Genomic DNA, 17,169 nt, shown 5'->3' with positions numbered 1-17,169 from the left:
TGCAGCCTACGCCATCGCCGGCGACTCACGGCAGCCCAGCTCCAGGTTGAGCTGTTGTTCAGCATCTTAGCTGTGGAGGGCAGTGTCACTGACCCTCATATGTGGGATCCGAACCGGGGCCCTCTGGCATCCCAAGCCAGTTCTTAAGCATCGCGCCACTCGGCCGGCCCAATGGTCGCTACTTTTAATTGGAACAAAGAGTTCAGAACTGATGAGAATCAAAACTTGCTTTTCTCTTGGACACCAGTTAGCAAGTCAAAAAAAATTAGTAGAATCTGAATAATATAATTTAAGGTACAGTATGGCATGCCCATATGCTGCATTGGGGGAAATACTGTAACAAGTTATGTTCCTTGTAACATATCAACCACGACCACCCATAATATTTCACCCACATGAAACCTACAGAATCTCTGAAGGTGGTGATCATTTTTCCCAATGATCTCTGAGCAACTAGAAAATCCAAAAGTAATCTTTGATATCATTGCCACAACCATCTGGTCTCCTTAACCCAACAACCATGGCAATGATATCAAAAGCAACACCTTCAAAGGAGTAGTTGTGTCTAGAATTATGTGACATATTTAAATTCTGTATATACAATGGTAGAAAAAGACTGGCCAATCCATGGTTGCCTCAAACATTCAAATTGCAATCGTGAAACTTTTCTTTGATTAAGATTTTGTAGTGTTGATTGCATACCACAAGGAGAAAATAGTAAGTAAATTTGCCACCGTCCTTGTATGTCAATCCAATGAGTCATTTATAGTTAAACGGAAAACTAATTTCCACAAGGCAAATACAGAAAGGTAAGTAAGGAGTTTTAAAGAGGGAGCTGGCCCCTCTCTGCAATATTGTAGGATATGTGGCAGCTCAGATCCACTCATCCCAGAGGTAGAGCCCAAAGACCTGCCATCTACATACCTTTGCACATATGAAGACATGGTGGAGCTAGAGGCAAACTGTGACGTCTTCCAAGTTTGAATGATCCTCCTTTGTGCCACTTCCTTCCATTGGTGGCATATTTGCTTCTTTTCCTTGTATACCCTCTAGCTCTAAATTTTAGGCACCCAAAGCTTTGCCTGTTTATAAATCCCCAATCCTGGTAAAAAAAAAAAATTCTGCTATATACTGAATGTTTATGTCCCCACATAATTCGTATGTTGAAACTTAATTTCCAGTGTGATGGTGCCTGGAAGAGGGGTCTGGAGGAGGTGACTTGGTCATAAGAGCAGAACCCTCATGATTAATGCCATTATAAAAGAGGCCCCAGAGAGTTCTCTGGCTCCTTCTGCCATGAGTCGACACAAAGAAATGATGGCCATCTATGAACAAGGAAGGAGCTCTCACCAGACACAGAATCTGCTGGGGCCCTGATCTTAGACTTCTCTGCCTCCAGAACTATGAGAAATAAAATTTTGTTGTTTATAAGACACCTAGTTTATTGTATTTTTATTATAGCCGCTTGAACAGACTAAGGACATTACTCACTCTATTAGTCATATGTTGAGGATTATTTCATACAAAGTCAGGAAGTTTCCAATCCCAGTATATACTTTATCACTCTTACTGGCATTTAAGTTTGAAGGGAGGGTTCAGTGTTGTTCACCTTTGTATTCCTGCAGCTCCATCTCACAATGCCTGTGATGTGCTTCACAACTGTGGAATGAATGCGTGTGTAAGGAGCACACCTCTAGTTAAAGCATTTTAATGACTTGTGATATAGTATTTTAATGTAAGGCAGTAAGAGGGCTATAATACCTGAGCAAAGGAAACACCAGTCTAGTGTGTGGGGGCTAGGACCCTGGCTGTGTGGAGGTAAAGAATCAGAACCTTTTTCTTTTTAGGTCTGAATGTTGGTGGAACATATCATGGTGTGTGATATACATGATGTACATAATGACTTAATTTTCACATAATAGCAGGAAAAAGCACACAAGGTTGACCCAACTGGTCAAATGATGGGAGAATAATATAAAAAAACCAACTGCTTTGGTTATGTAAAATAATGCTAATTTCAATCACATATGTGATACATTGCTTATCATTTATACCTAAACCCCATGTTCCCCAGTAGACATTATGTGTAGCATAAGTATTTGCCAGATTAAACTTGTTTGATTAAAACAATGAAATCAATCATCTGGCTTCATGTTTGGGGAACATTCTTCATAGTGGTCTGCATCTAAACCATGAAAGAAGACAAACACGGGACATAGTCTAGATGTTGGGGATAGAGCAGGAACAAAGCAGACTCAATTTCTCACCTGTTTGGAACTATCACTACTGATACCTTTTCCTCTTGAACAAAATTTGCCTCTTATCTGCAATATCAAGAACCCATGTCAAATTTCTTCATGTGAGGTTGATTAGGTGTATTGATCAAATTCTGGTGGAAACATGGACTAGGCATTAGGTTAGCCAGTGTCCAGGCCAGTTAGCTTCTCTTATTTCCATAACAAGCTTAAAGCATGAATATTAGAAAAATCTGAAAGAATGTGTTTTACTGGTCAAGAGGAAACCTGGGTAATAAAAATCTACATAAATCTATCCATTATTAAAAATCAGCCACATGCCTAAAGAACATAAATTAACAGTACAATCTTCATACCTACCAGGAGCTAGCTGTAGACTCAGATGAGGGCCAATACCATCATTGCAGAGAAAATTTAATATATGTGTTTATCAGTGCCTGTTTTCACATCTGTTATGGGCAAAATAATTTGCTTTTAATAACATATGTTCACATTGTTCTTTACTGTTTTTGACAGTAGCCTTCCCATATTTTTAAAAATGGCTTCTATATATTATATTAAAGATGAACAATCTTCCCAGAATTAGCAGCAAGAATGCATGGAAGTGAACTCCATTTCTATGCATATCTGCTCCAGTCAAAATATCTTCTCTTGTCACATGGCTATAGCTGTTTATTCTTCTACATGACAAGCTCTCAGAAAACAGAATGGTTTTTTGGTTCCCCCCTTCTGTGCAAGCTCCATTAAAGAGCTATTTCCTGCTGCGTTTTTGGCAAAAAGTTTTGTTGGGATGTGAGTTTGCTGCATTTGCATGTGTGGCCCAAAGGGCTCATACAGTCTCAGCTGGATAGGTCCCTCGGAAAGGAAAATAGCTAACATATCACATTTTATGATGAGGCTGCCAGATTGTTGTTCCCTTACGTATACCTCCTAGTTGTTCTACACCAGGGACTCCCTGGGGTGAATACAGAGATAAATGAGGTGTTAAGGGGAATAATAATTTTGCACAAGGTGAAAGGAAAAGGAAAAGTGAAAAACATTCCTGCTAGCCACAGGATAAGGCAGATTAATTAGTCTGCGTATGACACAACTCCACAAGTGGAAATGAAATTTATGAAAAGAGAACCATAAAATGGATACACCTCATAGATAAATATCACTTGAATGCTACACTTCAAAGCTTTTCCACATTGTATAAAATTACTTCATTATTCATGACCTTATTAAAACACATTGCCGATACACTTGGATATGAATTCTAAATACTTAATCTCAGTCTGCTCTGTGTATTTAAAAATATAATGGAAGATTCATTTCTACCATTTCAGATGGAGACACTTGCTTTACAGTGACAAATTATGAAAGAAAATAGTTTTCTCTGGTTCATTTGGTTAAATACCTATGACTCAAGTCTAGTCCACAGCACTGTGAAGAGACAATGATGTGAATAATCTAAAAAGCATGAACACACATTTGTCTCTGGAATACATCTTTAAGTGTTTTCTGCATGTTCCTCTTCTGAATTCTGTTTGACTTAGAATACTAATACAATTTGTATTTATAAGTACATCCCAACTGATGGCCAGGAAAGCCAGCCCAACCATGAAAATAGATATGTGCTAGTATGGAACTAATTTTAGTTTGGAATGCATGATATAGGTAATCTGTAAGAGTTGAGAGAATATTAAAAGCCCTCCCCCTTTGTGAAAACATTTCTGCAAAAGCATGAATTTAATATGCATATAATTTTAAACAGAAGGAAAACCAGGGAAGTTTGTGGTTTGAGTATGTGCAATCAAGGCATAACCTTTTTTCTTTAATCTTGCTCCGTATAATTAGATTGATTAGATTAGATATAGAGACACAGATATACAGATAAACAAAATTATGATTTCAGGCTAATGATAATGCTGGTGTTGTAGGCTTTTTGCAACTAGGATGTAGATAATTATTCACAGTAAAGAGACAAATTTTTCCTCCACTTTTTCTTTCTTCCAACACTCCGTTAGTTTTTTTAGTTTTTTATATTGTGGTAAAAACTAACATTAAATTATCATCTTAATTGTTTTTAAGTATACAATACAGTTCAATAGTGTTCTCTCCATTCATTATTAAAGGTGCTTTAATAAATGTCTGTGAGAAAGTTGGTAGGTCATGAACAATCTAGTATCCAGTATTAAATTGACTTTGTTCATGTACATTTTTTGTAGAAATACTTGAGCATAAGAGTTTACTGGAAAGCTCAATGTCCTTTAAGAAATGTGCTTTTGCTATTAATATATTCTTTTTAAATATTGTATATAGTAAACAATTTTACAACAGACTAGAGTTATACTTCTTTAAGATGTGCCTATATCAGCATTGTTTCTCTTGTATGATGAAAGGAGTAATCACTACAGTGTAATAATTATCTTTTCTTCTCAGGAGTAATTAGGAATGCAACCCTGAATAAGTAATGGAGTGTAAATTACTGCTGGCATCCCCAGGATCCAGTAGCTCACATACTCTTCTTTTCAAAAGATTTTATTCTTTGATTATTATGCCTCATTTATGCTATCAAATATGGGATTCATCCTTTTTTATAGCTGATGCTGCTTGTTTTGGAGTAAAGTAATTGAAGTTTATTGGCTTCCAGAAAGAGAAAGTAATTTAAAGAGTTTTAAAAACATTTCCCTTCTAGAAAAAAGTCAAACTTTCCTCTCCATAAATACAATAATAAATTAACATGTGTAACTTGTGAGCATTCAGAAAAACTTTCCAACATCACAATTATTACAAATATGATTGGGAGACATTCTGTGGTTTAGGTGTTTCTTTTGTTAACCCATTTAGTGCATTTTTTAATAGATACACATAATATCATGTTCAAAGAGAACACAAGTGTATAATAAATGAATATTTCTATTTCATCTCCTTCTATGACCACTGTGACTATTTCTTGTGTACCCTTTTCAGGATAGTTATTCATATTTAAGATTATATGGATGGATGTGTGTGTATCCATATCCAAAGCTATATCTATATTTATATCCATATATCTATATCTTTCTGCACTAATGAGTTTATGCTACACACACAATTGTGCTCTATACTAATTTGCTTGATAATATATCAGTACATATTTTGCTGTCTCATCCATTTTGACCATTGCAAAGTATTCCATTGTATATAACTGCTTGAATATACATTATATACAATATCTGAATCTTATCTAATAATAACCCAGCTCCCTACTGTGTTGAATATTTATGTGGTTCCTAATCTTTTGCTACTGTAATCACTACAATTAAATATTCTTAAACAAGTGTTACTTCACAAATGTCTAATATGTCTACATGATACATTCCTAGAATTAGTATTGCTGAATCAAAGATTCTGAATTATAAATTATGAGTGATCTTTTCAAATCACTCTCCATATAAATTGTGCCATTTAACATGCCAACCAGCAATGAATATAAGTGTGTATTAGTCCACACATTCACAAACAGAATGTCTCATGTTAAAAGTACTATATCACCAGTCAAATACCTGCTTAATTAATGAATATGATATTTGGCATTCTGTAAAAATATGTTTGTTTTCTCTCCTTGAGAATATCAAATATCCTGTATTCTTGGAGTCATCCTAGAATTTGAAGAAACAATCAAGCACAAGTTGTTATTAAAACTCGCTGAAGAACCACAGGAGAGATTCCTGCCTACCATGTAATAAAACAATACAACGTTATGGAAAGTGCATTAAAATAATCGCTAATGATATCATTTGTTGATCACTAACTGTAAGAAGCACTATAAAAATAACTCAGAATTGGAAATGGCCTAAGTACGTCTTAGCCATGAATTAAAGTTGTGTGGACAGACTACACACAAAAACAAATCTATTAAAGTCCACTACTTGTTAACGACTCTCTCTTCCATGTCCCCACAGTGCTTCATTTAAATCCCGCCCCTTCTCAATGTACACTGTGTTTATCTATTGACCTCTCAGCAACCCTCCTGGACTGTGCGACCTTGAACTCAGGAACTTGAGTTTTTGTGTATTCTCAATATTTAGCATAACACATGCTACACGATAACTGTGTAACTATTGCTTGCTTTATGAATCAATGCATGCTGAGCAATATCTTTTAAAACTCATATTAAATCTACAATGTACATACTATTCTTTGTTTAGATGAGCTTATTAGCACCTATCATGACAGCTCATTCTAGGTCACTTAGCTAATTAGTTGCAAAGGCAGGATTTATGTTTTAAGATTTCTCTGATACTAAACTCCAGCTCTGGATGAAAGGGGAGAGACTGCCTGCTAGGAGACAAATGAACTAATGAAGGCCTCTCTCAGGCCCCATTTAGACCAATCAGTGGCCCTTTATCCAAGACCTGCAAAGTCACTGGGATTTGGGCTGGAATGTTTCCTTTATTGAGCCTCAACTATTCCGCTGTCCCTGGGGATTCTTATCCATGAAAAAGGACTGTAGAGACCCATCTCTGTTCTTGTTTACATCAAAAATACATCCTCTACATACCAAATGATTTCCTGGTAATCACCAAGAGAAAGAAGACGAGGGGGTGTGTGTGTAGAAATTAGAATAACAAGATGAGGAAATTACACAGGTTTTGGACTACTTAAAAATTGTTTTCCTTTTGTGGAATGATATCTCAGTTTCTTCCTCTCTCCAAACTCAGCCCACGCCTAGCTTCTTCACTCTAGCAGAAATGAACAATGAACAATGTTTTTGAAGGTGGTGAACCTTCCAGACACCAACTTTAAGAGGTATCTCATGGAACCACATAGAGATAATTCATTTCCATTTACCCCAAATGTAATCCAGTTAAATCATCTTCAGAAATGTCTTCATAGTTCTCAAGGTCCAGTCTCCTGGACAACACAAGGGAATCTGGGCTTCTGATTAATCATCTCCACTATGACAATCTCTACACTACAAGTTAATAATGGGTCTCTCCACTGTTTTGTTTTGTTTTGTTCCTGTTTTTTTAATCACTAAGGATTATGCACAGCTGATTCAAGAGGCATGAGGGCATCAAGAGCAGAAACAAATACACATTGTCTCTCTACTCTTTGAGTTCTGTTTCCTGCTCTGATCCATGTCCCATTAAACTACACTATCAGCAAAAGAAGGGTGTTTGGATAATTAGGAGGGCGGTAGAGAAGTAATTTCCTTTCCACTAAAATTAACAGATTTCCAATAGTGTTGATAAATGGGATTGAAACATATTTTCACCAAAAATAGGAAGAGTCATTGGTATATTGGTAATGCCAGAAATGTGCCCGGTATTCATGGGAACCAAATGTCTTGATTTTAGGAAGACTTAAAGTAAGATACTTATTTTAAAAAGAAGGAAAAGGTGACTGAATAATTGATTGTCTTAAAATGATTTATGAATTCAAATTTAACATTTAGAAAAAAGAAATGGGATACCAGTGTGAAGCAGAATGATGTAGATTTATCACTCATTAATTCAACCTGAACTTTTTGAATACCTACTATGTGCCCAGCAGTCTGGGGACAATATAGCAGGAAACAAGTTAGACAAAGCTTCCTGTTTTCTTGGGGTTTAGTTTCTCCTAGATACTAGAAGATCTAAGCTAAGAATTGGGTGAACTGGATTCTAATGACAACTTCAAAAGAAACTCACCATACAAATTTAGGCAAATCACTTCACCTATGTGTAACTTCATTTTCAAACCTGAGATTTATCCTACTTATACAGTTTTGTTATAAAAATTGATAATGAATATGAAAGCACCATACAAAGCCTATCGAGGTATACCAAAGTAACAGAATTATCTTTATTTTGTATTACTGTATTTGATAGACCTATAGATAACAGCTTTATGAAATATCTGAATCAACTGTGGATTCTGAATTCTTACCCACATTGATAATTCATGTTAACACAATTAAGTCAAAATGTCTAGTTGAGTGAACATCAAAATGACCAAGAAGCCAGATCCACTATGAAATGTGCTGTCGTACCCCTTTACCCCCATATCAGTATTACATGGCAAGGTGAACTAGACCATAATATCACCAGTACAAGGAATCTTGAATAATTTCTATAGACAAAGAAATTTTACAAAATATTTATGAATGCAAAAATTCTGGTGATCTTCATTACTCTTTCTAAAATTCACACTCAATATATGAAACCTTAGTCAGGTGGAGTTCTGGTGATCCATTTGCCTTTATTTAATTTTTATGAACTTGTAAACATGAAACTTAATTCAAAGTCTAGTAGTGATTGCTTTCTTTTATTTCTCAATGCAATACGTTTGACCTTTGGAGAAAAGTTAGTTCTCTCTCTCATTCTCTCTTTCTCTGTCTCTCTCTCTCAGGATATCTTTGTCTTCTTTGTAATGAATTTCAAGTTTTTACTATCTCCATATTACAAAAAATTCCATAAGGTTTCTTTAAATCCTACCAGTTTTAATGTGTTGGTAATGATGCATTTCTTCAATAATAACATAGACTCACACGAATAACATAGACCTACACACAGAGTTTCAATGTTAAAACTAACGATAAAATCACATGACTACATATCTTGATTATAACTGAGAAAGGAAGTCTTATTTTGACTTCTAGTCCCTAAGTCTGCCACTAATTGTCCATGGGAAACTCCTTTAACACCTGTAGGCTCACTTCCCTCAACATTTAAATGAGGGGTTAGTCTATCTTTAAGATCTTTTCTTCCGGTGTCAATGAGTCTACTTGTTTTTGTAATTCAGTTTGCTAAGCAAAAATTTTATTAATGTGATTAGATGGGTTATTAATTTTTAATTACATAAATATCATCTTCTAATAAAAATTCACTTCTGAGAAAATACAACTTACAGTGACTTTGTAGTATTATAACGATTCAAGTTTTATAAGAAACACAGTAGTGACTCATAAGAAATGTCATTCCAGTTGGAATACATGGAGTTATGGTTTGGAGTTGCTGTAGCAGACTGTACATAAAGAGTTCATGGAGTTTAATTCTTCAGGGGTTTCAGGTCTTCTAATCTACATAGATTTTTTTTGTTATTTTGAAAAACTTAAGGACAATATCAAATTTCAAATTAAAAATCAACCAAAGTTCATTAATACATACAGGATGCACAGGCATAACATAATAGCCCAGCTACTTTCCTCTTCCACTGTGGCACCCTTTTCATTTTTGCTACATCTCAATTTTTCTCTGCTTGTGCTCCCTCACCTGCCCTGCTGGGCCTATCCACCAGTCTCATCCTTCCCTCCATCTCGAAACGACTTTGCTCTTCCTTGTACCCTCTCATCTATCTGCTTCATGCTCGTCTCTTTTTGATGTTCTTCTATTAACATATATTCCTGTATTGTATTGTCTTTTTCTTCCACTTGCTACTTTGCATTTAGTTTTCACTTCCATGTCCCTGACACCCTATAGCTGAGACCCCATTTCTCTTTAGCTTTTAAATTCCTCTCTGTCTTTTTAAAAAATTTTTTATCTGCACTATACAAACTTATTTATCCCAATCTGTGATTATTGTTACATTTATTTATTCATTCTTTTAATCATAAATATTTATCGGGCCTCTGCTGCTATGTGCCATTAAGCTTTCATGTCTCTGTCTATGGGGACAAAATACTAGAGAACAAAATAAGTGTTCTGGAAGAAAGAAAATGAGTTTCTAAAAATCATTTCCTTTGTTAGAAGTATGAAATTATTCATCCAGTTGATCATGCAATAAAAAAAAATAAAAAGCAACTAACTGCCATTGCTAATATTACAACTGAACGTTAAATGAACTCGGACACGTCGGCATAAGCAAGGCAAGATTCTTATATGACCTATACATACATGTGAAAGGACCATATCCATATCTGTGTAAATACCTACGTTCTACCCATATACCATATATGTGGGCATAAAATCTATATGTTCTGGCCAATGTTGCCACTAAATTTATTAAAATTTGTGAGTATATTTCCATGTTAAGTGAACATAAGACTATAAATACCACATAGTATACACATACAGAGTTTAAATGTTAAACCTAATGATAATTTATAACAAAGTTAAACTGACAAATATGCAATCAAGTACATTAACAGTATTGTACTGAACAGCAATTAGGAATGGATACTAAACCATTCATGTAAACGAAAATAAATTTTTTCTCCCACACCCAAGTCTGTCAACAAATTGTTGCCTTCTTAACTTGACTAGAAATGAAAAGAGCCTGGTTTTCAATATGATAATAAAGTACTTAGATTACTTTCCTAACAAAACATAAATGTGTTTGTAAAAGGAGAGGAGAAGGTGAGAGCAGAATACATGGACAACAAACAGTTTTATCAGCCATGAAATAAAAATGGTGGCCTGTGATTCATGGGTTGTTATGGAATGGTAGTATAAACAGGAACTGTCCATGGGTATACCCTCCACCTTCCCTAAAAGCATGGCAGTTGTGATTTCATTCTTTGCAGTTGCAATCCTCACACCTCTAGCCAGCCACAGAAAGCAGGGTTCAAGGGCCCTCAGAGCAGTCAGGCAGCCAGGGCTGGCACAGTGAGAGCAAACACTATGCCTCAAAGGTTGGTATGATGTTTAACTTAAGGCAAATTATAATCACAGGCCTTTGAATTCAGATATGTTCCATCAGTGGGGAGAGTCACTGTGCACAAGGGAAGAGCTAAAAGCAGAAAAAAACTTAAATCATACTGGAAGTCAAGTTCAAGATCTAGTAGTGTAGAGATTATTACCTCATGATGCTTCAGATGAAATAAATACTCTCAACCTAACATCACTTTCAGTGAACACTTTGCTATTTAGGCTGTTACTTAAAACTCTGTGTATCAGAGGAATAGACCTAAAAGTTTAAGAAAAAAAAAAAAGGCCCTTTGAGTAGCCTTTTCATAAGATCAAATACAGTTGAGAAAATAAAATCAAGAGGGAAGGTTCAAAAACCAAAGTGCAGCTTGTATTTTTGTTTACAGAAAATGCACTTTTCTTATTGTTGTCTCTCACAAGGAATATGATTTACACTAACTTAGTATTGATTCTTTTGCTGAGATGAAAGCAAAATTATTTAATTCTTTCCTCCACTGATAGGATATTTGTAAATTCTCATGTATTTTGCTTTAAGTAGCTTCTTCATTTGGAAACTGAGCTCTAGCTCCCCCTCCCCCACCAAATGGAAGCTACGTGGCTATTTATATAATCTTGGACTGGGAAAGGTCTTTCACTGCATGTTGGTGGGGAACAGAAATCAGGGAGAAGGTTGATGAGAGAGAGATCTGACTACATATAAAACATGAGAGTTAAGATAGAAAAAAACATGAGAGTTGAGATAGAAAAAAGCCACAATAAAAAAATGGAAGGACAGATATCCAATTTTAAGTACCATAATCAACAAAATCACCAATAGAGAAATGACTTTTTTAAAAGATGTCATTGGGAATGATTACTTCTTAGAGTGAAACAAATCTGAGCTTCTAGGAGATGGGAAAATAGGAGCTATCGTGGTGGGAGAAGAGGAACCAGGTAGGCGTCAGGCCACAGGGACCAAGGATGCCACAGCCACAGCGTGGCTGTTGTGGGGGTAAACGCTTTTCACGTTTCTTTTCATTGCTCATTCAGAGAGTAAATTATGGGCTGGGTTCAATGTGTTGCATACGATTGCAGGAAAATATCTTGGGTCAGATTGTCACAGGGAAAGGTCTGTATTGCAAAACAATTCCAGCAGATCTGTTTAATTTCCTAGTGCTACATTTTCATCCTTCTGAAGTAAAGTGGCTTCCTGGTCCAGATCTGCACAAAAGATAAGGCTATAACCTGGTGGTGGGTGCTTACAAGACTGTATTTTCTCACCTCACTAAACGTGAGGGCTTCCAATTCTTCCTAAAAGAGAGGAAAATGGAACTTGCTGAGTGTCTCCTAAGTTCATGGCTTTATACAAATAACTGTTAAGATAGTTGGCCATGGTACACAAAGCCCTATTTTAGCATGCCCTTGATTACGTGGCCAGCTCATAGGCAGCCGGTTATAGCAAGGCGCCCAGGGCTACAGTTCTGTTCAGTCTCTTCTGTTAGTTATGAGGCCTGGACCTACTTCTGAACTTATATCTGCTTTACTAAATCAATTTCCTGAGTCATTTAACAACATAACAAATGCCCTCCTGAATGCAAATCATTGCAGTAGGCACAAGGAGAGATTAAAGGCTGTCAGACACACACAAAGTTTACAGAGAGGCAGAACAGCTTCATAGGAGAAAAACAAACTAGCAAAACATAATAGTTCCTTTTCTAGCATGGTCCAGATACTGTTAACAACTGTCAACCAGAGTCTGATCCCAGCCCATACATTTAGACAGGACCAAAATCCCAGCCAGCGAACACAACTATGAGGATTTAGAAGAATTACCAACAAAAGTTGTTTTCATTCTAAGACATATTAGGAGAAGGGACAACTATTAGACACACTAAAATTTTCTGTAGAAAGCTTTGCTGTTAAGTAAAAGTGTTCTTAATTAACTTCCAAAGATAGGCCCTGGCTTCTGACAGCAATGGGCACTTACCAGTGAACAGAACCTAAAGCCATCACGAAATTATTAAGTGAACAATGGTGATACGCACATTGTTGTCTCTGTGGGGAAACAAACATTTTCTGCCCACAGGGAATATTTAATTCAGTAAAGGTGAAACTGGATGCTGTCATCTTGTCCAGAAATAAAATCTATGCTAATGATTGCTTTGCTTTGATATATTTTAAACTAACATTAAGTATTCTAGAAATTCAATATAGCAATTTCCTGCTATGATCTTTTCTAGAGGTTTGAAAATTTATTTTTAAATCATTTATATATGTAATATATAATATAATATATAATATATAATACAATATATGGTATATTATATTACATATATTACATAGATACTCATATATATGTTATGTATAACATATATTACATATATGTGCATATATATATATATATATATATATATATATATATTATTCTGAAATTCTTGTCCTAGCCTTTAACTATTACCCTAAATTCTCAAACAGGGTAGGCTGTGTCCCAATGAAGATTTCATTCAGTTTTTTAAGAGCTAGAATATGAGTTAGTTACTCATAATTTTTAAATATATATCTCACTTTAAAAACATATGTACTTTCACCAAAGTTCATTTTGAGATGCTTTTTAGTGAGATAGTATGAGGAAATAAGCCTAGATTACTTATGCTTTTCTTAATAATATGCCCCCAAAATAGCTAATAATTATACGATGTCAAACTAATAGCATTATGATAAAATAATTATTTCATTTTAAATATTCCTTGAATTTATATACTTAAAAATGAATATCCCATGCAAACGTTCTCTATTTTTGAGAGTGGGGAGCACTTATTTTTGTTTCACTCACGGTTAAAGTAGTTTGGATTTTCCTATAAAGCATTCTTAAGCAGTTAATTATTTTGTAGTGTGCTGTGTGTATATAATATAAAATAAGAAGTATGTTTAAAATCCGTTTTTGAACAAAGTTATTGTAATCCTTATTTGTCAGTCTTCCAAGTGTGACTGGCCTTTAAAAGGACTTTGGCGTCTAATGTGTTGAAAGGATTTCCCCATATTCTGAAGCAGCATGAGCCATTTATTTTCCTAAAACCCCTCATAGACAATTGAAATGAAACACTATATAGATAAAGATATAAATATCTATTACTTTGATCAAATCATACATACCTGTGGCAATAGAAATTGCTTTTACAATTGACTATTATATATTTCTAAGTTAAGAGTTTTCAGAAATATATGGAATTTTCAACACTGTATGATAATGTTAACTTCACAAATTAGAATATTTCTTATGCTATGTTGACATTCAGAAATTGCAGCCTATTATCTGAGCCTACTTTTACATTTTATTCTTATTATGATAATGTCATTCACATGATTATAACTGCAATTCCCATAGCTAATATTCTTAGTTCCTTTACTTAAGCACAAAAACATATGTGTAAACCAGAATGGCTTTAAAAGATAGTGCCTTATTTAGTAAGATATTCCAATATATACTGCTCTGAATTTGTCATTCATTTAATAATCAAACTTTTTTTTCACACCTACTATGTGCAATACTTTGTACAGTTGTACCTAGAAGCACTTTTGTTACAGATCCTATGAAATGACATACTCTAGAAGCTGAAGTTATTATTGTGATAGAGTTGATAATTTTATTATAAAACTTCCAATTCATATTGTGGAAAAAAGCATGTGATTTTGGTATCCTAAAAAATGATTCAAGTCCTACTTATTTTGTTTTCCAGAGGTGTAATCTTGTAAATCACTTAACCGCTTTGAGATTTACCATTTTAACCTATGATGACTGCTTCATATAGATAGATTTAAATAGATAATGTATGTGAAAATGTACTGTAAATCCTGAGATAGTTTATAAATATTTACTATTATAATAAAGCATGGCTCCTACCTTAAAGATGTGAAATACCTAATAGAATAGAAAAAATCTGTTAAACTGCACTGAAACATCTTTATTTTTGCTTAAAGTATTTAATGAAAGCCATGTAGTATGTTCCACATAATTAAAAATATATTAAAAGATGTTTTATATGATATAAAAATGTATAAAGATATATAAATATTATATATAATAAAGTTTTTATACAATAAAATTTACATTTTTTGGGCCAGCAGAGTGGTGCATTGGTTAAGAGTTGGCTTGGGACGCCAGCTCTGAGCAGCAGGGCTCTGGTTCGGATCCCACATGAGGGCCAGTGACACTGCGCCCTCTACAGCTAAGATGGTGAACAACAGCTCGACCTGGAGGTGGGCTGCCTGTGAGTCACCGGCGATGGCGTAGGCTGCAGCCCCTGCTGCAGTGGGCTGCCATGAGCCACTGTGAGCAGCTGTCCAGAGGCCGGCGACCGATCTGCCTCACCCAGGAGGAGTGCAATGATAAATACCAACATGGGCCAGTGAAGCGACGTCCTCCACAACTAGACTGAAGAACAAAAGGACAGAAACTTGTCTGCCCCCCTTCCCCGATTTCCCAATAAAATCTTAAAAAACAAACAAACAAGAACAACAAAAATCTGACGATAATAAGCTCTCATAAAGATACAAAGAAAATGAAGCACTTTAGAAAGAGGTTCTCAACAGCAAACACAGAGAAATATTTTAATTGGATTCTGATTCGATAATATTTTTGTTTCATGAACTTAAACTAGGCATGAAGTCCCAGCATGCATAAAGACAAGGAGGTTCTACTAGGCCTCATCTTATTAGGGAAAGACAGGGCTTGCTAGGTGTTGGTGTAGGTGGATATGCGAGTGCTGTGCTGTTTTTTTCTTTCTTTGCTTCTGTTATGTTTTATCTTTCTGCTTCGTGACGCAGAACACTGGTGATTCTTTCCAGAAACTTTTTATACTAATTGAATATTTAAGTATCAAATGTGCAAAAAACATTCTCAGGAAAGTTTTAATAACATTCGTACTTTAAAAGGGATGTCTAGTTCAGTGAAGTAATAATGACATTAATAGTGTCTTATTCGATTCATGTCATCGCATGGATATTAAGCAGTGACACTTTGAAGTTTTATCTATAAGCCTGTTGCATTCCTGGGGGGCATTTCTCCTGGGGTGACCACACAGAAGTCCAATTAAAGTCAGTGGGAGTCAGGTGCCCAGAGGAAAAGAGAAGCAGATAGTTGGAGAAAATGGCCATTATCACTGTGATTTACACAAGGTCACAGATTATTTCGGTCTCTAAAAGCATGCTGGTGGGAGAAAGCTTGGCTGGAACGCTTGCCTGTGTGTCTCCAGGGAACCTGGAGGGCACAGGGCCCTTTGGGGAAGTCTTTCGGAAAGACTATCTCATTTCATTTTCCGCATGTGTTCTTGGGTTCAACATTACAGGATTAACTGGGGGCTGCCAAGTTACAGTCCCTGAATGAGCTGATGCCAGATCTACGGAGTTGTGGTAATTGGATCTGCTGGGTTAACTAAGCAGCTGGCCTAGGGGAAGCCCTGCAGACTTCAATCAGATTCCATTTTAATTCTCTGAATAATTAGATACCCGACATTGGTTGTAGAAATACTATCATTCCTCAGCTATCTCTTTCCCTTGTCTTCACTTTATAATCCTCCTATGAGACGTGTGTCCCATATAGCAAAAAATCATATCGCCAATGGCTGGACAGTATCGTTCAGAGAAAGAAGCCAAATGAAAGAGTTACACCATGTTAATAACCGTTAACAGCATGGCTATGATTAGTAATAACCACATTCATGAAACCACCAACATAAAACTGCTGTTCTTGTAACACGTTTTTGAAAAATTTGCATTATAACTTTGGTCTGTACGGAAATATACATTTATACAAATATCAATCATTTAAAAATGTGGAACTATATAATGCTGATAAATAAGATTTACAATGGCTTTTCTGTTTATGATATATTTCCATGCAACACAACCATTTAATGAAAGGGTTCAAGAAGCCTATTGACATTTACTTTTCTTCTTACCATATATTTATTAAGCTCAAATATAACATTCACATTAACATCAAACACACGTAAAATATGAAATGGCTGGAGGGGAATGATGACATATTTTAGTACGTTGATGATGGTGCCAACGTTTCATTTAGGATATTTATATGTGTCATCTAAAAAGGACAATAAATTTCAGTGAAGGCTCAATATATTACAAGACTTTTCATCAACACACTCCACAGGGTAGGCTAAAGCCACAGAGGGAAGGAAGAAATATTGCTGAATAATCAATCTTTGAAAGCATTCAATGTTATTTAAAAAGCTACATTTAAAATATCCATAAGTCTAAAACATGAAACTGTCGGAGGTGCCATGATGCATATGTGTGGATATGGGAATTATATGGAATGT

At 35.4% G+C, this 17,169-nt stretch overlaps 1 protein-coding gene across 1 annotated transcript in view; it reads right to left on the bottom strand.

The window, feature by feature from the left end:
* Positions 1 to 17,169, bottom strand: part of KCND2 (potassium voltage-gated channel subfamily D member 2) — a 483,863-nt gene that overhangs the window by 95,657 nt on the left and 371,037 nt on the right. The window lies entirely within an intron of this gene.

This window comes from Hipposideros armiger, unplaced genomic scaffold (assembly GCF_001890085.2).
Source record: "Hipposideros armiger isolate ML-2016 unplaced genomic scaffold, ASM189008v1 scaffold_521, whole genome shotgun sequence".
In the NCBI taxonomy this organism is placed as follows: domain Eukaryota; kingdom Metazoa; phylum Chordata; class Mammalia; order Chiroptera; family Hipposideridae; genus Hipposideros; species Hipposideros armiger.
Note: the sequence above shows the minus strand (reverse complement) of the source record. Positions and strands in the feature narration are given on the sequence as shown.